This window comes from Onychomys torridus, chromosome 19 (assembly GCF_903995425.1).
Source record: "Onychomys torridus chromosome 19, mOncTor1.1, whole genome shotgun sequence".
NCBI lineage: Eukaryota > Metazoa > Chordata > Mammalia > Rodentia > Cricetidae > Onychomys > Onychomys torridus.
Window position 1 is genome coordinate 28703384 of NC_050461.1, and position 21607 is coordinate 28724990.

A 21607-nucleotide genomic window follows, 5' to 3' on the forward strand; every position below is an offset into this window, starting at 1 on the left:
AACCTGGGGTTTTTCCCCCCTGGCTGGATAAGTAATTACTGCCTCAAGCTTTACGTTAGGAACATGGGTTTCGGTTAGCAGTTCTTGAGATCATCCCCAAAGAATGCTCTTGCCATTCAAGATGAAACATTGCTGGACCTCTCTGTTTCATTTTCAAGCACCACAGAACTTCTAGAGAAGGAAATCACTAGTTTTTATGTTGTTGTTGTTGTTGTTTTGTTTTGTTTTAATGTTGCAGCAAATAATAGAAAACTTCTGACTTTGTGTGAGGGAGTTTTTAAGACAGTCTCCATTGTTTGTAACAATGTAAACAGAGAAGCTCTTCATGAACTGCCAGAATGTAGTCCTGGGGCTCTGGGAGCCCCCAGGATCCAGAAGCAATCCTTCATCTACCGCTGCTCATCACCTCACCCTTGGAGTGGTACCAATTTAGCTGGGAAATCACCTTTGCCTAGTAATCCTTTTCCCATTACTGCACTACCTTAACCTCCATTAACTCTTGCATTAAGTACCCTGATGCATAAAGGCATGGGTCTGGTCAGGGTTCAAAGACTATTTTTTAGCAATTCCAGGGATTGATATTGTCCATAGCGATACATTTGATATTACAGTACATTAAAAACATTATCAGTGTCTTTTATAAATACACCTGACAATTCCTTCCATTTATGCTTGTGTTGTTCTAAACTAATACTGTGAATCCTTACAAAGAACACCTTTCTACCTGCCAGTAACAACTCTCAGAATCGGCTTCAGATTTTGACACATGACCAGTCTGTGGTAAATGTTTATTGACAGCCCAAATCCATTGCTCTGTTTGTAATAAAGAACAATAAAGAAACTGTGTAACACCCTTGGAAGTCAAGTCCAGAGAAAAGCAAAAAACTTAGCCTTGTGTTGTTCCTTCCCCATACTTACAGATCATTTTGTGGAAGTTCATATTTCACCTGCATTATTTAGTTAATATTCAACACCCCAAAACTATCATTTCTGGGACTATACACTGGAAGCCAATTTTAATTGGATTCCAATCAGTCACTGAATAAAATATGTAAAAATGTTACTTTTGTATAATATGATTGGAAAAGTTAGGTATAATATGATTGGCCTATATTGTGTGTAGATGATGTGTTTGCATGTGCCCTGACATCTAGAAGGATAAGAAGCCTTTTTTGAGCTACTTATTATGATTTGAATGTGAACTATTCTTCACAGGCCCATGTATCTGAATACTAGAACCCCAGGACGTGGTAGTGTTCAGGGAGGGTGTATATGGAATGGGGGGGGCATAGTTCCTAATTGATAGGTACGGAGTTGGGGCTTATGACCCAGTTCTGGCCTGAGTTCTCTTGCTTCCTGCTTGCTGCCATGTACTAAACAGCTGTCTCATACTTCTACTACCACGGGGCCCTTGCTCCATGAGAGATATCTTCCTTACCATGATAGACTGTGTCTCTTCAAACCACGAGCCAAAATAGAATTTTCCTCCCTTGCCTTGCCTGTCTTGTATTTGGTTGTAGCAATGAAAAAAGTTTATCACACTACATCTATGATCTACCCTAAGTTTACATATCACACACATATCACAGACACACACACACACACACATACACATACACACACACACACACATACACAGACCAGCTCCAAAATTCTTTTGTTCAAGTTTGCTGTTAAATTGACAAAAGATAGGCATTGTATATTGCATGTATTACATGCATATATATCCATATATATTCATTATGCAATGATTACATATTCATTATGTAAGCACCAATATGGCAGTTAAGGGATAAAATGTATAAAACTCTTCATATTCTTAAATTGTGAATTATGTCTCTTGTCATATCACTGTGGCTAATTTGTTGTTTTCTTTGTGGTAGTGACAATCATGAACTTCAAATATCAAAGAAATATTTTGAGGACAATAGTACATAATTGAGAACTTCTACCTCATAAAAGAAGGAAAAATACAATTACTAATACTAAGTCACTAGGGCCACTTATGATTCTGGTTTCAGAATATTTTGAATGTTATAATAGATAAGGGTCTGGAATTTCACTCTGTTTTAAAAAATATTTTACAAACATGAACATATATGACTATTACCACAAATGAGATAAAGGCTGTAAGTATTTATCTTAATTCAGTTTTCCCACAAAATTAGTTTAGATCAGGTAGCATACTGGCACTTAAGGCTATAAAAATAGTTTCCACAACTTTCAGATTTTTAAATCACTGATACGGAATTGTGGACCAGGATGGATTTAGTCATAAGAAGCTGCAGATGTTTGAAGATCTAACTGTTAACTTCAATTTGCCCTGAAGCTGCTTCTGTTCCTAGCAAACTGCCATCTAACTTAGTGTGTGAGTGAGCCTCAGTATAACTAACAGCATATTCTTGAAACAAGTAGCCGAGTCTTAGCTGGTAACTGGAGCTGAACTTCAGCCAATCACAGGTTACCAAATGATCAGACCATGTCCATATAAGGCAAAAGTCTCATCACACCATTCCAAAATAAGGCAGAGCCCATGCAGCCAATCAGACTGATTTGGTTCTGTACTGCCTTTTTCCATCTGTGAATATTGCCTGCTTACAGTGAGGCATGGAGCCCCCCAAACCTCTCCTGCTTCTTAGGGTTGCCCAACTCATAAATCTTTCTTTGCTCAAGTAAATTGGGCTAAATTAAATTTGCCAAAAGTTTTTCCTTTTATATTCCAAATGCAACCTTAAATGATGTGGCGAGGATAAAGACATTGCTTTAACAAAGTAAAATTACCCAAAAGAAACAAAATTGTAAAATCCCCATGTTCTTCTGCCAGGATTGAATGGAACAGATTCTTGTTAGTGTTTTCTGTCCCTTCTAACTGGCTTTGCCTTAAATGTCTGGCTGTGTGTTGTTACTTTTACTGATTCTCACTAACCTGTGTCCCGTTTTCATGGCCTTCTACCACAGCTGTTGTTCACTGCCTTTTTAAAATTAAAACAAGAATACAGGACATTGCTAAATCAAAAATATGTCTTAAAGATAAGTGGATTCTATTTTATTTCAAGAAGCCAGGGAAATAACAATGCTGAGTTTTTGTTTTCTGTTCATAGTTTTGATAGACTTTTCTATGACAAACATAAGATATATATACATATATATACATATATATATATATATATATATATATATATATATATATGTATACTCGTTGATTTCACCATTTTAGATTTCTTGATTAGCAAATTGTATCCTGAAAGATAGCCACAATAAGGAACAGTTCTTTATGTGGTAATGATACAGAAATTGATGTCATAGATGAGGGATTATGAACATCCAGATCTTAGACCAATCTTAGCTTAGATAAACCTAAGCCACTACTAAGAACAGTCTGAAATGTGACCACTTGTCATCTCATTTACCCCACTTATACATCAGCTGACCGTGTGCTGGGTCTTACTCTATGTTTAGAAACTAGACTCAGGAAATGATACAGAGGCCAGGAGGCGTGTTGCTTACTGGCTTGCTCCACTTCCTACCTCTAGGTTCCTGCCCCGCGAACTCCTGCCCTGGCTTCCCTTGGTCATGGACTTTCAAGTTATAAGGTGAAATGAATCCATTCCTGTCCAAGTTGCTTTTGCTCATGATGTTTGATCACAGCCATACAAAGCCTAAGTAAGACCAACATTAAGAGGCTCAAGAAAAACACTTACACTGCACATGCCTGAAATAATGTTGGGAAAGGGAGAAAATATGTTGGAGCTAATTTAATTTAGTGACCATAGAGTAGTACTGATAGATGAGTGAGAACCCTGATTTGAGGAATGGCTTTCCCAGTAGGAAGAGAATATAGAGCGATGGGAAGGAGAGGAGACACACTGTATGTGAAAGGAGTGTGTGAGCTCCTTGTTGATAATGAGGGAGACCAGTGATCAGGGGAGACGCTGGTTGATGAAGGTCCCTTACTCACAGAGGAATGTTGAATTTGGGTTGAAAACAAAAGGCCACTGTTCCAGAGTAACTGGGGAAAATAAAAATCTGCGTATGGAGAAAATATTTTAATAGCAACAAAGAAAAGATGACATCTGTTGGAACTTGGGTTTGCTTTTGAGAAAAAAAAAAAAGAACTGGGTTTTTAAGAATGTTTCAATGATAGAATGAGTAGATGTCATCATGGTGGACATTGGACGTAAAAGAGGAAGAAGAAGAGGAGGAGGAAGATGAGGAGGAAGAGGAGGAGAAAAATGACTCCAAGAATTTGTCAATACATTACAGCAACCTGGATGGTGGGATTAGGAGCTGAGTGTGGTAGGTAGCTCATGCCTGCAATCCCAGCACTTGTGGGGTGAAAGTAGAAGGATCAGAAGTTCACATCATTTTTAGCTACAGATTGAGGGCAGCCCAGCCCATGAGAGACTGACGGTATCTCAAACAACAGCAACAAAAGTGGGTGAGATTATAAAAAGGGCGCACTGGAGTAACTGTTGAGTTAAACACATCAAATTGTAGGACAGTAAATAAACATAGGGGTTCACATCCCATCACCCTGTGAAAAGCCAGGCACAGAACACATACCTACAATCCCAGTTCTGGGAGGTAGAGACAGGAAGATCCCTAGGGGTTGCTCACCAGTGAGTCTAACCCAATCAATAAGCTTCGGGATCACTGGGAGACTCTTTCTCAAAAGAGAAGGTGGGGCATCATTGAAGAAGTGCTTGATGTTGACTTCTGACCTCCACATGCACGTATGCACACATATGAACACATTCACACACACACACACACACACACACACACACACACACACACACACACACATTTCAGGATTTAAGAATCACCTAAAGTCCTTGTTTAAACATGGTCTTCATGCCACAGTTTCTGATGCAATAAGCCTAGAGTGAGTCCAATGTTTACATTTCTGGGTACATTTTGAGAGCCATTAATTAGTTATGTCCTCTAAGACAAACAATGATGGATGGTGATAGTGGCGATGAAACTGATGGCCAATGACATAAGAATGGGAATTATCTGTACCCATTATTGAAACTGTTGCAGAGCCTTCTGATTTACAACCCCCTCCATCACTTTGATACATTCCATCATTAATTTCCTCAGTTATTCTGTGGACATTCCAAAAAATAAATGTAACATCTCTGGCACTTGCAATAAATGGGACTGAAATTTAAGAAAGAACATTGCTTTGAGAAGAAAACGAGTGTGTGAGGGAAGACTGGGGTATCCGTTCTGAAGAATGCAAGGGAAAGAGAGAGGAAGACACAGAAGGAGACTGTAGTTCCAAATTCAACGGCAGAAAAAAACAAACAACTATCAGGTACTTGACACTCCAGTCTGGAAATCCCTTCTCCTTCTCAGTGAAGAAGAAAAAGGGTAGAAAGTTAAAAGAGAAAGTTAATAAGACTACTTTGTATTTTAATTATCCTCAAGTACCCAGGTGCTTAAATGAAGAGTTTCATGTACATATAAATTACTTCTGTGCCCTGGCATATTTGTAGAAATCAAAATGAGATGTTGTTCCATTTAAAATTTAAATAATTCTCCTGAGAAAATGCCAACCAGATTGCCTCAACCAGGAGCCAATGCATAAACATCTATTTATTATTTATGTGTTAATGTCTTCAGTGTCTGGAGTAATTTTTTAATGAAACCTAAAGTCCTCCATAATGAGACTTAATGTTCCCAAAATGATGTTTAAAAAAACAAACAAAAAAAAATCCCCCAAAACTAAGCAATATTTCCAAGATTGAGAGAAAGGAGAACCCCCTTTTCAAACAAAATCATCGCCAAATGTGATACTTCATTGTGCCAAAAGGGCCCAGACATGCCTTAGCTTGCATTTTTTTTTTTAAACCAAATGGCAGGTTTGTAGCCTTGAAGTTGACTTTTTTTTTAAATGGTGAGTCACTGAAGGGAGTTTATATGAGACTCCAGTACACTGAGTCGATTAAGAGGTGAAGTTGGATTTATTCCACAGGCTCACACTGATTGAGTCAGCCTGGGCTTGGCAAGGCAGCTGCTGGCAGAAAGGCACAGTCATTTCACATTCTATTGCTGTTGGAAGTTACCTCCTACCAGTATATTTTGAAGGTAAAATGGGGTGGGGGTGGGAGGCCATGAAGTAATCTTTAATACTTAACAATATACAATGCATATGCTCCAATAGAAGAAAGATGTGGCCAAAGCCATATTATATGTATTTTTTAATGTCCCTTGAGTTTCTTGGATATGAAATTGTTTTTGAAAACAACAGTGTGATGAGTTAAGAATGAATGAATCAGAAACATACGGATTAAATTTTCCCGAAATTTGCATGAATTTGGAAGTCATGCAGAAAAGGACACTCAGCAAGATACATTTGGGATTTAACTGAAGCAAAAACATTGAAGACATCATCTGAGGGGTTTTGGTAGGCACAACTGTATCAAATCATTTCACTTTTATTAGCTGTACTCCAATATAAAAAGAGGGATTAGAAGTTACCTAATTAAAATTTAAGGAAGACATAGAACCCCGCTTGTGTAGCAACTACCAAGCTTCACAGATCAGCACTGGTTCCTAAGGACTTAATCTAAAGTTATTGAAGGATTACATTGTCCACCAATGCTCAGTGCCAGGGGACACCGATGGGCCATGGGACAAAGGTAATTTATTTCCTGGCCATTTTTCTCCATCAACCTAAATGAAATTAAAATAAACAACAATAGTAACTAAAACATTGTTTTTAAAGAAAAACAAACTGTGCTGCTTCTCTGTACACATTACTGGTTGAGTTTTGATGTATTTTATCTCTGTTCACAGCATGTCACTAAGATGATACCTTTGCCAAATACTGAGCCATGCAAAGGACTTGAGTTACTTCTTGTAGAAAATAAGAAGGAGCCAGATTTATACTAACTGCGTTCAAATTAAGCTTTAAGTTACTTTCTAGGCATTGACAAGGTCATTAGTCAAATGATAAATGAGAAGGAAATAGACATATTTAAAAAGCAGAAACTTCTGTTCTGTCGTTGCAAAGTGGTTTTCAACCTTAATAAAGAACTTAATGGAATATTTTCCTCCTTTGCCTTATTCTGGACGATCACAAATTATCTGCCCTAGGGTTTTGTTGTTTTGTTTAGTTTTGTTTAGTTTTGTTTTGTTTTTCCCAGCAGCTGAGGATGCTAAGCAAGCACTCCACCACTGAGCTACATCCCCAGTCTCAACCTAGATTCCTGTTCATGTACAACCTCATTTACTATCTCTATTGAGGCCAGAATTTAGATAATCATTAAAAAAAAAAAATTCCTAAGCAGTCGTTGCTTGATGCTCAGTTGAAAGGAGGTGATGAGCATAAACTGAATTTCCAGGGATGGAAAAGCATGGTGATCATCATTGTATTTAATCCAGAAACCTAAAATGTAAATTGGTAATGTGGGCACAGGGAAGAACATCAGAGACGACAATTTACACTGTATTTGCTCTTTCTCGATCCTCCATGAATTCTTTTTGGATGGGAAAACGGGCTTAACTCTTTAAAAGAAAGGTTCCTGGGAGTGTCAAGTCCATTATAAGCCTCCCACCTATCTGGGAGTTAAGAATGAAGTGGAACGTGAGATGAACTGGGGAGCTATTTAGAGGGCAGACGCTGCCAGGTGTGTGCACTATTGCTTGAGCACACAAGATTAACTGCATGCCTGACACTTGAGAGAAAATCAGCCTCCTGATTTCTAACTCTGTGGATGTGACATCATGTGACACACCGAAGCTTGGCAAGAGCAAACAGCAAGGGCCACAGCAGGGAAGTGTGCTGAGCATGTGGTAAGAGAGACCCAAGATACAAATGCAGAGCTTTCTCTAGGTCTGTTTTGGGAGGAGATACCGAATCCACTCAGAGTGGACAGGCCTTCGTGGTCACAGAGAAGAAATCCTGAGACCTTTGTGAATGCTCAGATTTGCACATTTCACCGCATTATACCATTTTCCCACAAAGCAAAAGCCAAAACCACAAGTGAACACATATGTACCTCTTCAGACAATGATTTATTTCTCTCAATTAATGAATGTGTTACTGACTTTTGTATTTGCTGCTCTTGTTGCTTGGCTCCTCTCTCTCTCTCTCTCTCTCTCTCTCTCTCTCTCTCTCTCTCTCTCTCTTCTTGTTTCTCTACAGCATATAATTCTATGAGGCTGAAATTGCCTCCCTGTTACAGTTTGAATATGAATGCTGCCCACTGGTTCATTCATGTGCTGTATGTTTGGTCCCCATCTGGTAGAACTACTTTGGGGGAGTGTTTTAGTTTGGTGTCTATTGCTGTGATAAAGACTCTAGCCAAAAGCAACTTTAGAGAAAAGGGTTTGTTTGGCTTATGGAACCCAATCATAGGTCATAATGAATGGAAGCCAGGACAGGAACTCAAGGCAGGAACCTGGAGGCTGGAACTGAAGCTGAAACCACTGAGGAACTCTTACTGGCTTGCTCTCCACAGCTTACTCAATTGGCTTTCTTATTCGACTAACCCACTAACTAACTAACTGCTCAGCGTTGGTAATGCCCACAGTGAGCTAGGCCCTTCTTTCATTAATCTTTAATCAAGGAAATGCTTCACAGACCAATATGCTGGAGACATTTTCTCAATCACAGTTCCCATTTCCCAGATGACTTGAGCTTGTATCAAGTTGACAAAAATTAATCAGTGCCTGGGCCAAGCTCCGGGACTCCAGTTGAAGAGAGCGGGGAGGGATTATATAAGCAAGAGTAGTCAAGATCATGACAGGGTAACCCACAGAAACAGCTGACCCAAGCTTGTGGGAGCTCACCGACTCTAGACTGACAGCTAGGGAGCCTGCATGGGACCAACCTAGGTCCTCTGCAAATGGGTGACAGTTGTGTAGCTTGATCTGTTTGTGGGGCCCCTACCAGTGGGACCAGGATCTGTCCCTGGCTAATGAGCTGGCTTTTTGGAACCTACTCCATATGGTGGGATACTAGGCTCAGCCTTGATGCAGAGGGGAGAGCTTGGTCCTGCCTCAACTTGATATGCCAGGCTTTGTTGACTCCCATGGAAGGCCTTACCCTTTCTGAGGAGTGGATGGGGGGATGAGGAATGGGGGGTGGGGGGATGGGGGGGGGGGGGGTGAAAGTGGAAGATGGTGAGTAAAACAGACATGGAGGGGGAGAACAGGAGGAGATGAGGAAACTGTGGTTGCTAATGTAAAATAAATTTAAAAGTTTAATAATAAAAGAGGTCAGTCCCACAGGGACATTCTGCCCTAGTGCATAGAGCCAAGCAGCCATGTACAAACCCCTTGAAGCCACGAACAACAAAAGAAATCCTTCCGACTTTTAAGTTGTTCTCACAGCCATCACTGGTCCCAGTAACACAAAGTAATACTCCCATAAAGGAGAGCTGCCGTAAAACCCAATCTACCACGTCCAACGAGTCAGACTTCTATTTTTATGGCATTTTGAAAGCTTTTTATTTCTTTTACCAACTTACTTCTTTGTTTCCACGTTTGACCTTTTCTTCCTAGAGTCCAGTTTTAAAACAAAACACAATCCTACTGTCTTTGTGAGATTTACTACATGTACCGAATTGGAGAGAAAACTCAAAGCGGCCACTTCTTGCCTATCAGTGGCAAAGACACATCAAGGTTGGCCCTCAGCCTGGGCATTATCCACTTCAGAGAGTCTTCCAAATCCCTCTCTCATCCTGCCTCATCCACCTTCTTGGTCTTCCTAGCAGTGTTCCTAAGGCGGCCTGGGCATGGCCCACGTCAGCCGTGGGCACTATTGTGGCTGTCTGCTCATACATATGTACACTCACTAGATCCTCAGCTCTAAGAAGGTAATGTGGTATCTGACCTCCGCTGTTCTTTTTTTTTTTGTAACCCAAGCAAGTGTTTATGGTATAGTGTAACCAAAGAAATATTTTTAAAAGCTTGAATAAACATTTCACAATAAATAATGTCGTCCTTGAGAATTTAACACGTACAGATGGACTGGCAGCATTTCTAAGTAGGAAGCCACAAAGAGTAACAAGATTGGGCTGAGGTTTAACAACAGACTTAGCTGTCATCAGCAAATAGCCCGAGAAAAGAGATAAAAATGCTGAACTTAGCCGACTTTTAAAATCAAGCTTCAACAATAGATTTATACAGTTTATGCTCAATCTTTAATTTTCTTCCCTTAATTCCCATGCTGAATATACTGTTCACTGCTTCTGATTTGATGGAGAAGCCAATTGAGGGTAGCTCTAAGCATACCTCCTGGTCTAGCCATCCTCAAGTCGAGATACCATGTTTGTGAGACCCGCACTTTATCATTAATACTAACATTTGGACGTTTCCAATTTTTTATTGTTTTACAAAGTATGAAGAGAAAGGGCAATGAATATTTGAATGGCTGTATACATAATTCCGTCTAGGCCAGGATGGTTACAGCGCCAAAAGAGCCTAGGTTTGGCAGGAAGCCTTGCATGCAATCCGTCAAGTTCCCAAGGGTCCTCCTCCACAGCATGCTTTGTGTGTGTTGCCTTCTACTCTCCACTGCCGCCACCAGCCTCCCTCCAGGTACTACTCTGCTAGGTGTAAAACAATCCCTTGCCTTCATTTTGCCTGCATCGAATACCCCGTTTTCTAGACACAGAGCACCCAGAAGGTTTACAAATATGTCAAGGTTTACGAATATATCACTGGTTTAAAATCCTCACTGCATTCTGTGTGCTCTTAGGAAAGAGGTTCCGTTTCATATTTATTGTGGGAATAAACTGGTCTAGGCTTCTCGCTGACCTCCCTGTGATCCACCATTGGATACTCTTCTCTCCTTGGCCTTGGCCATAAGTCTGCTTTGTTCTCTTGTGCCTTGTCCTGCTCTGCTTGGGATACACTTTTCATTTTCCACCTGTGCTTTAGACCTCATTCTATCTGTCATTTAAATTACCCATGCGACAACGTTACCACATCACCTGATTTTAAGACGCTGCACAGACTCTATTGCTCTTGAGCAATTTCCTCCTTTCTTGCTTATTGTAATCTTTCTCACAAGAATGGAGTTCTCTGAACAGGGTTGCTTACATCTCTTGGGGGAGTTAGAGCTTACAGTTGATGGGTGGTGCTTAAGTCTTCTTAAACAAACCCATGGCTGATTACATCCTTAACAAGAGAATCATGTCAGAAAGATGGTACATTCTTAAAAAAAAAAAATCCTTTTGTCTATGAGATTGTTCCTGTTCCCTAGTAATTGGGATAATTGGGAAGATTAAATGTATATGAAACACTGTAAAAGACTCTGTACATATTCAAAAGGCTTACACAAGTGGAAAAACCCAGGCCTAATACATCAAAACATTTAATACAGAATTAGGTGCCAAAGTTTGTTTATTGGTTCATATATTTATCACTCATTATTCATTAATCCCTTTACTGGGGTTACCAGATGTAGTCTCCTAACTCAGTGGGTGCTGTTGACAGTAGTTATAAAAAGAGACTGTCTTCAGAGAAAGATAGAAAGTAAGCCCACCCAAATAGTTAAGGGTTAGAAACTCTGTGCCCAGAAAGGCTGCTTTGCACCCTTCTAATGTTAAAGAGTAACACCACCAACAAGGAACTAAAACTGTACAGCACAGGAAAATTTCTAAGGAGAAAAATTGCATGAGATCTTGTTGAGAATGAAGCCTGTCCTTGATCTTGGAAACACTGTTGATTTTCAAAACTTTTAGGCAGGTATAGAGGCTCTTTTTTGTAATCCCAGGACTTGGAAGACTGAAGGCAGGTAGATCAAGAGTTCAAGGCTAGCCTTGTCTATATAGCCAAGTTGGGGTGTTAGGGGGGGCGGCAAGTTTGGGTTATATGAGACCCTGGCTCAATGGAATAAAACTAAAACTAAACCAGAACTAATCAATCAAACAAACAAAGTCTCTTAAAAGCAAGAATTCAACCTGTAAATATTAATCTAGTTACTGTGTCTACAGAACAAATTATCCCAAAGCTTGGTGGCATATAGTAATGATTCGATATGCTGACAAATTCTAGGTTAGTTTTCACTTAGGGCTGTTGTATAATTGTAGTCACATTAGGACTCGGGTGACTGTCACCTGGAGGCTTCACTGGCACTGGGTGTCCACTGCCAGGGTGGTTCCATCTAGTGCCTCAGTTTCTTTCCACATGAGTGTCTTTGAGTGGCTTCTCATAGTATGGTGGTAACTTCTCTTGGTGTTTGAACAAGCTGGAAGCTCAGGGCTGGGGAAGATGTAAGATCATCAACAACTGTGAGAGTTATGTATGGCTTCTTCTGTACTCTTGGTGATGGAAGACCAGCCTTCATTTGCTGTGGGAGAATAAGGGTGTGGATATCAAAGGTTGTATGGACCACTGGGGTTAACTTTGGAAGCTAACTAATACAAGTATATCATTAAATATCAACACTTGGGCTTACAATGTGGTTAGAGAAGACCTTAAGATTTAGAAAAAGGAATTGTCTTTAAAAAAAAAAAAAAAAAAAAAAAACAGAAGTAGGACTATTAGAGAAGAGGAACAGCTTTAGGGAACAGAATGAGGACAGGGAACATGATAAGAACATGCTGTGCACATATATGACAACTTTATACAATAACCCATTATGTATATTAGTTTGAAAATTAATTTTGAGATGAGACAAAATATTTAGTACAATTAATATTCACCAATCATTTTTAAATTATTTACTCATTTAACTAAGTATTGCATGTATATGTGTATGTGTATATGTAGGCATGCCAAGACAAGGGGGCAGTCAGAGGACAACTGTCAATAATCAGTTCTCTCTCCCACTTTGTGGCATCTAGGAATCAAACTCAGGTTATGTAGACCTCCATTCAGGCACCTCCATCCACTGAGCCATTTGAGAGTCATAAAGATACTTTTGAAAGGTAATTTTATGACTGAATTAGTAAAAATAAATTGAGGACTGGGGAGATAAGAGCACAGGCTGCTCTTCTAGAGGACTTGGGTTCAATTTCTAGCACCCACGTGACATCTCATGATGGTCTATAACTCCAGCTTCAGGGGATATGGTACCCTCACACAGGCAGACATGCAGGCAAAACACCAATTCACATAAAAATAAATCTTCATTTAAAAAAAGAAAGAAAAATAAATTGATCTCAGGGATCAACAAGTAACTAACAATATATGTTTATGCAAAAAGCATAATGTGGCATAGTCATTAGAGAATTCAAAATTATTTTAGTCATGAAAATTTCCAAATATCTTCAGAGACCAGACCATTCATGCAAATGTTCCATTTCATGAAAATTAATTAAATAACTGTTGTCTTTACTAAAAGCACCTGTGTGTGTGTGGGGGGGGGGGGCTATTTCCATTACGTATATGTAACCTAGACCAAGAAAGGTATTAGTGCCGTGACTAAGAAATCACAGAAAGGCATAAATTCTGCATGGATTGCTGCCTTCAAAAATATGCTAAAACTGGAAAAGTTCTGGAACACTTTGACCCATTTGCTGACAGTTTTCCACTGTTCCTTCCAGTATGAACCTACAGCGAGCACTGGGCAATGGGGGTAATGAGACTGGGTTTGAGTCTCACTAGTTTTAACCTAGTTTGTTTTTTATTTAAGATACATACATGAGCATGGCCCATAGACACATGTACACCCTTGTAAAGTCATGAGTTAGCAACAAACTGTGCAGATGAATGTTGGTCTTCAGGTTCTCTGAAAATCAAGTCCAGATGACTGTAAAACAAGCTGATGGTAAGGAGAAAACGTGTTTTTTTGTTTGTTTGTTTGTTTTCGTTTTTTTTTTTAAACCAAATTTAGACCTGCTCAAAGTTCCATGGAATCAAAGTTTAAAATAAACCAAGTTTTCCAAATCTTTCTGGGTTTTGCTTTGCTGGCATTGGGGAATGCATTGCTCTGGAGGTGTATAAAACAGAGGGTAAGGAAGAAGGAGGAGAGCAGGCATCTGTAACGATAACTCCAGAAACTTCCAGAAAGAAAAAGGAAGGAAGGAAGGAAGGAAGGAAGGAAAGAAGGAAGGAAGGAAGGAAGGAACAAAGAAACAAAGAAACAAAGAAACAAAGGAAGAGCAGGTAGAATAGCATAAAGATAGCTTGTTTGTTAATTTCATGTGTGTCTACAGAAGAATTAAAATATTCATTGATAGGTATTTTGACTCTCTGGTATTAGGCTTCTCTGCCCATGCAATCAGTCAAATCAAGGTGAATTAAAAGTAAAGGACCAGGTTTAATCTGAGTAAAGCATTCCCAGGAGATCTTGAGAGAAGAGGAGAAATCACGTGGCAGGTCTATGGACTGGAGCTTAAATACCCTGTAGGCACAGTCTTAAGGAACTCTGACTCTTGGTGGGATTTCTGAGGGGCAGGGTTTGGAGAGGGAGGAGTGGGAGGGGATGGCTGAGGCAGAGCTTCCAAGGGAAGCTTTTCATTTCATCTTTTAAGGTATGATCAGCTCCAAATGGGTGGGAGTAGAGAGATGTATGGTAAAATTCTTTTGAGTTTTAATAAAGCCAATGTGTTTGAATACCCTCTGAAAAGAAATTAGCCCAAACTACCACTGGACTTACAACAGCGGGTGCCTGCTTGATGGATCTGCAGGTAAAGACCTTTTCAGCTAAGCCTGACAACCTAAATTTGACCCTTGGAACCCATGTGGTGTAAGGAGAGAACCAATTCTGAAAGCTGACCTCTGACCTCCACATGTACCTTGTGGTATACACACTCATACACACAAATGGCCACCCATACATACAAACACAAATATATAAATATGGTATAGAAATAACTGTAGAAGTAGATATAGCAAAACAGGTACAGAACTAGACATATTCAAAATGTATTTAAATAGAACCATCCACTGTCATTTCATGTACCATGGTGCAGACAGCTGTTCCAAGAATAAATCTATACCAGTAGTTTTCAATCTTCCTAATGTTGCAACTCTTTAATACAGTTCCTCATGTTGGAGTAACCCCCAACCATACAATTATTTTGTCACTACTTTATAACTATAATTTTGCTACTGTCCTGAATCATAATGTAAATATCTGATATGCAGGATATTTGTTATGTGACCCCAAGGTGTCAAGACCAATAGGTTGAGAAATGATTGTCTATACACTCAATATCTTTATTTCCAGCCAGGTGTGTTGTTGTGAAATTCAATCACAATGGTTCCTAAGCCTCAACTGAGCACATAGTTGACTATGCACAAATTTACCTGGGAGAATTTGTCCCAGCATAGGGTATTTGTGTTTGTTTGCATGTATCAGTGACACTCCTAGATGATTTGAAGTCTACCATAAGAATCACACTTGCGATAATACGTTCATTAAGTTAGGCTGGTTTGAACAAATTGCTATGATATCAACTGATGTTGTTTCTTCATCTTGGGTTAAAAACAATCATCTATTACAGGAAGTGAACTTAACTGCATGAAACTGAACCCATGAAAGTTCAAGCTACTCAGATGAAGTTTCCTCCTAGAATGTTCTACCATGCTCTCTCCTAAGTCAGTAAATGTTAGTGCTGTTGAGTCGTAATCAGAAATCCAGATTGGTGAGAGGCTTCTGTTGCCTGTCTCTTCATAAGCAAGGTCACATGTTCCTTTTCTCCATGCTCCCACACTTAAGAATAACTTTTATTATAGTAGAGGAACTTGGGAAAAAGTCTTAATAGGACATGCTCCTACATCCTCAAGGTTCATGTAAATATCCACTTACATCCTATTCATTCCCAGGACTCCATCTACTCTGACATAAGTAGGGTTAATAAAATTCTTAAGATAAAGAGTCCTATAGCCAGTTATTCCAAGAGTTTGTTGGTTTGATTTGTTTTAATTTTTTTGTTTGTTTGTTTTAAACTACATTAATCACTTAGCTCCAAGGCTGAGTCAGTGTTCAGTGATCTCTGAAAAGAAAATAATTTTCCACTGGACCATCCCCTTGACCTTACCAACAGAGCATAGATGAAAGAGACACAAACCAAGATAAGAAGCTGCTACATGATGCCAGGGAGGAGACGGATGGTTCAGAAAACACACTTGATACCCAGAGTCAGTACTTACAAAGAGATAAGGCCAGAAAACATGTCATTGTTCATTTAGGAATGACAGAAGAACATGGAAATCCATAGAGGATAAAACCTTCCCTCCTAAAGGACAACCTTTTAAATTGAATAATATCAATAGTTATAGTGATTTTAGCCATTTTTTTTTAAATACAGATCACAACTAGTGAGATGACTCAGTACTTAAAGGCACCTGAAGGCCTGACTGAGTTCAGTCCTCAGAACCCATATGGAAGAAAGAATCCATTTCTGAAGGTCATCCTCTGACTCTCACTTCATGCCATGGACTGTGCACATGGGCACACAAATATATATGCGCATATGATAAATAAAATAAATGCGATAAAACTTAAAAAGAATACTAATGGAATTTTATAATTTTCCCCTATGACCATGTGTTTATATCACTATTTGGTATTCAAAATTGCTACAGAACACTGCCTAGGATGGAAGTTGACTTTCACTTAACAAATCCCTTATGTCTGGCACTTTACCACATACATGTTTACATGCAGCTGTTTCTGTTTTATTTTAAATAATTTGTGCTATGAATTCTTTTATGTTTACAAATAAATGTTCAAATGAGGTAAATTACTGAAAGTGGAACCACAAGGCAATGTTTGTTGAGTCCTGACCAATGTTCCTCTTGAAAGGTTCCATGGATTGAGAACCAGCTGTGTAGACAACATAAGGTTCAAGGCTTTGCACCCAGCTACTGTAATTATATCTCAGGATATCATAGCACTTCTATCTCTGGACTTAGAATTTGGGTCAAAAGGAGAAGCCAGGCTGACTCAGTGTACGACCACATCTTTCTTTCCTTGTTGGTTTCTTAATCCTTTGTAAGTGGAATGCATTAATTTGGGGGAAGTACAAAGCATCAGAAATTAGGATAAAATCAAACTTACTAATTTTTGTCTGGAGACTGGAAGATATTTATTGACTCTTTGAAGATTACATAAGCAACTGAAAGCTAGTGACTATTCAGATAATTACCAAGCCAGTTTTTCTCCCTAATAAAAGCAACTCTAATCTCTAGGCTAATTTAAAATTAATAATAAAAAAATACTTCAGACAACTGCTCAAAAATCTTCCACCCTCTTAATCTATGATCCAAACGATGACATGCTTCTTATGATCTCATTCACAAATGAGTCAAAACTCTACTGTCTCCGTGACTGTAATTCAGGACTATGCAGGAAACAAATGCCTTAAAATTTTAGTTAATTTTAAAAATATTAGTTATCTGAAGCTTCTTATAATGCCCCAACTGATAGAAAACTCTAGGGATGTGGGGGAGAACCCCTCAAGGCAGTCCATGTCAATTTAAAAGATTATAACATTTTGCTCATTGATTATTCTGTAGTCATTTTTCCTACTGACTATCTTTCTGAGGTTAGAAGTTTACTCTCTGCCTTTTTTTTTTTTTAAGAATTTCATAAAAACATTTTATTTGCTCTCATCAAACATAACCTACTTCCAATCCCTTCCAATTCTTCCCCTAGCTACACCACCACTCTGTTTCCAAACTTCATAAGCTACCTTTTTTAAAACACACTGAGTCCATTTAGTGCTCCCTGTATGTGCTTGGGTCTTGCAGGCTGCAAGAATATATCATAGAGATTCAGCTGTGTATTAAAGCTGAACTTTGACCGGCCAAGGGCCTATCAAAAGGCAAGCCATTTATTATGAATATTTGGTGTTACCCAGCCTTTAATATTTCAGCTGTCTTCTGCTATGAAATCCTTGCGTGCCCAGACCAATTGGTAAACAGTTCAGCTCCCCAGACCTGCTGAACCTTCTAAGTTTCTAACTGCCCTGCCGAGCTTAGGAGACAGGCTGGCAGAGACGCCTAGCTTTGTTTCCTGTGCTAATGAAGCTCATACCACTCCCTGGGCTTGAGGAGGCCTAGTGGTTCTCCAGAGCACTTTGAGAACAAAAGAGGTTTTTTTACTTAACAAGGTGGGAGATAAAACAACATTCCTGAGGAGGCAGGGAACCATGTGCCCAAGGAAAGAAAAGGCAGGTATTTTCAGTAGACAGAGAGAGAACAGCATGGAGAAGAAAAAAGAGAATGGAAGAACTAGATTGAAAGGCTAGAAAAGAGTACTAGAGGAATGAGATGGGAGATGAGGAAAAGCCAGATGGGGAAGAACAAGATGAGGAAGAGCCAGATGAGAGAGAAGGAGATAGCAGAGGAGCTGATAGGGAAAAGAACTAGATGCATGATAACCTAGAAGGGACAGGGAACTCAATGAAGAAATTAAGATAGAACCTAGAGGGGGCAGTAGATAAATACAGAGAGAAATCAGGCAAGGAAGGAGCTGGGCATGAGAGCAGACTAGAAGCTGTGTAGAGAGAGAACCATCACAGAATAGTAAGGTGTGTGAACTAAGGAGTTTTGGGTACATAGACTCATTTCTTTTCATCAAAGATTAATTGTCAGCTGGTTGTAGATTCCTCCTGGACCCTTGGAGGGGACTATCGAGGGGCTGGACCCCCATAGTCCCTGATACTCGGATAGTCTCTCAGGGGTCACACACCTGAAAAACATCTACTCTTCCTCTCTCAACAGTCACCAGTTGGGAACAGTTCTTCAAGCTGTTGGTAGAGGTGCATAAGCCTCTCCCCGCGTTGGGATTTTCACTGGCTTGATGCCATGTGGGCTTTATACCTTCAAGCACAGCTGCTATGGGTTCATATATGCAGTAGTATTGCCATGTCTCACTAATATGGATTGACTGCCAAAGTCCACCATATCTGACTCTTAAAATCTTTCTGCCCACCTCCCTCTACCACAGTGATCCCTGAGTCTTCAATTTAGGGGATATGATACAGTTATCCCATCTACAGCTAAGCATGCCACGGTTTCTTACTTCCCACATGTTGTCTAGTTGTGTGTCTGTATATTAATCACTTACTATTGTAAAAAGAAGCTTCTCTGATGAGGACTGAGTGATGCACTAATCCATGGCCATAAAGATGGAAATTTAGGGGGAAGGTCATTATTACTCTAATTTAGCAGAATAATGGTATTAGATCCTTCCCTAACCAGCCATGGTTTTTTGCCCAGTTTACAGTACCAGGCATGAGTTCTATCTTGTAGAGCAGGTCTCAAACCCATTCATGAAGTGGTTAGTTTCTCCTACAACATTTACACCACTATTGCACCAGTGGGTGTATCTTGCCAGGCCAGTCTTTTTGTAGCCTGCAGGTTTCACAGGTGGTAAGAGTGTTGATTATTTTTCTGCCCAGTAGCAAACATGGTACCTTCCAATGCTATGAAAGCTAGCCAATAGGCATGAAGCTTCTGGATTTGACCTATCTGGATTTCTTCATGTTCTATGACCCAATAATGTGGTGTCTTCAGCAATCGGGTCTTATCACCAAATTCTGAGGGGTAACTGAGAAAAATGGCAATAGACTATAATATGTAGGTGGTGTCTAGGGGAACCCACTGACCAACAATTCGAAAAGAGACAATTCATGTCTGGTGCTGGGATTTTTATTTGGTAGCCTTAGCCTTTGATGGGTGAGCCTTCTCTCCAGCCTTATATTTATATCTATACACATAAGTCCTGCATTTGTCTGGAATAACTTGTTTGCACATATATGTGTATATATCCATCATCCTCCTGCCTCAGCATCTTAATTGTTGAGATTACAGGCATGTACTACCCTGCCCAGCTGTAGTAACATATTAATAATAACCACATGACACTGGTGAAATATGGAGATGAGCCTTCTGGGTATATAGGGTAGTTAAGACCCCCTGACAGTGGGGTCAGATTTCAGATTTAAATACTGGCTGCATAGCACTGACTAACCACATTTTGAAGCTTTGTTGGACCTCCTGTGAGTCAGTTCATGTAGACCATGAACAATAATAATGGTATCCATCGCTGAGTATTCCTGTGAGAATTTAACGTGATAAATACTCAGTGGGAGCCACTCATAGTTCATATTCTTCATGGTGGAATGGAAGTTTATGACATGAATAGCTTTACTTCACTAGTCTGTTAGTTCTTGGATCCATGTCTGTGTTGCATCTATTTGAGAATCTCCTAATCTAGCTCACTGTCATGACTAGCAGTGAGGATTTGTTTTAATGTACATATTTTGGGAAAAAAAAATGCATAGAAAAGCATTTAGCCAGGGCTAGGGCACAAGCCTGTAATCCCAGTTATTTAGAAAACTGAGGCAGGGGATGTAAAGTTCAAGGCCTGTCTAGGTAATTTAACCCCCCCCCCCCATAAAAAAAAGCCTGGTATGGGGGCACATGCCTTTAATCCCAGCACTTTGGAAACAAAGGTAGGAGGATCTCCAAGTTCAAGGCCATCAGCCATAACTACATAATGAGAACTTGTTTCAAACTGCCTTTCTCCAAACCCACACCCAAAATTGGAGAGCTGGGTGTGGTGACACACTCAGTACTTGGGAGACTGAAGTGAGTGGATCTTGAGTTCAGGGCCAGACCTTATGTGCAAAAATGGATAGATAGATAGATAGAGAGAGAGAGAGAGAGAGAGAGAGAGAGAGGGAGTTGATAAATAGACTCTGAGTGGTGGGTAATCGCCTACAATGCATAAGACCCTGGACTCAATAACCAATAATACAACACACAAAATACAAATCCTTTACATTGTCTTTATTTTGTTGTCAGATCTCCTTTCAAAAAAATATTGAATTGCATGCAATAATAATAGGAGCTGCTTCAATTACCTTTTGAAATCTGCCTCAAGTTTCATGAAAGCCTAAAGTGTGTGCCTACCTTTAAAAGATTGTTTCTAATCATCTCTTTCGACGTATTAAATAAAACTCTAGACTGTACAATCCACGACAGTCTAAAATCTTGGCATTGTGCAGCTCCAGTTTGGTCCTCTTCCAAGAGTGGCTAGTTATCAGAGAGTGAGAAAATCCTCAGCACAGTGTGAGTCACCTGCTGCTGTCCTCAAAGGGCAACAGAACTAACAAGCAAGGCTTCAATATAAAAAGAATATTTGTACCACAAAAGCACTTTTATCAGCATCGGAAATGTAGTGCCTCATCTGAAACTACTTCGGTTCCTGTATGAAGAAGGTCAAATTAAAATAAGCTGCTAGCATAAATACAGACATGGCCTTGCACAGGTTATAGTGATTCCATGGGAGAACAAAGGTGAGAATGTGGAGGCAAAAGAAGGCATAGTAATAGAGACATAGAAAGACCTATCTGGTGGGGTGGGATATGGTTCAGCGGGGGAAGAGCACTTGCTAGGCAAGCATGAAGACTGGAGATTGAATCCCAAGCAGCCACCTTAAAAAGCTGCCCTTGCAATGACTGTATCCTAGCATTGGGAGTAGTGGGGTGGGAGGTCAGATCCTAGACACTTGCAGACCAGCCAGGTTACTGGAAACAGTGAACTTCTGATTCAGTGTCAGACCGTGTCCCAAGGGATAGAGGAAGGCCTCGGAAAATGTTCTCTTCCAGCTGATACTTGAACACACATGTGTACATACTGCACATTGATTGGCAACACACACTACACAGAGAGAGAAGAGAGA